Genomic DNA, 496 nt, shown 5'->3' on the forward strand with positions numbered 1-496 from the left:
GCATAAACACATTTCATTACACCAAATACACAAAATAATGTTCTTTTTAGCAGCATCATATGACCCCTTTAAGAACCAGGTTACACATTAAGCAGTTAAGGCTGGATGAATGACCAAAGTAACGTACAGTAATACACAATTTTGCACTGTGACACCTTGAGCTCTTTAGACAACTGTTAGAATTGTAAAGGTACAGTGTCATGGCACAAACCCTGTCATTTTTTAATCCAAAATTAATAGACAGAAAGAAAAAAAATAAAGAAATAAAGTATAAATTCTTATCATGATTAAAAAAATCTCATAATAGTCATAATATGTTATTTAAAAACTATTTGTGACCCTGGACCACAAAACCAGTCTTAAGTCGCTTGGGTAAATTTTTAGCAATAGCCAAAAAAACATTGTATGGTTCAAAATTATAAATTATTCTTTTATGCCAAAAATCATTAGGATATTAAGTAAAGATCATGTTCCATGAAGATATTTTGTAAATTTC

General features: G+C 29.4%; 1 protein-coding gene across 1 annotated transcript in view; it reads left to right on the forward strand.

Annotated features, from left to right (window-relative positions):
* The window catches only part of LOC107660237 (cAMP and cAMP-inhibited cGMP 3',5'-cyclic phosphodiesterase 10A-like), a 107,507-nt gene that overhangs the window by 92,123 nt on the left and 14,888 nt on the right, over positions 1-496 (forward strand). The gene's annotated exons all lie outside the window — the stretch shown is intronic.

This window comes from Sinocyclocheilus anshuiensis, unplaced genomic scaffold (assembly GCF_001515605.1).
Source record: "Sinocyclocheilus anshuiensis isolate Anshui unplaced genomic scaffold, SAMN03320099.WGS_v1.1 scaffold475, whole genome shotgun sequence".
NCBI lineage: Eukaryota > Metazoa > Chordata > Actinopteri > Cypriniformes > Cyprinidae > Sinocyclocheilus > Sinocyclocheilus anshuiensis.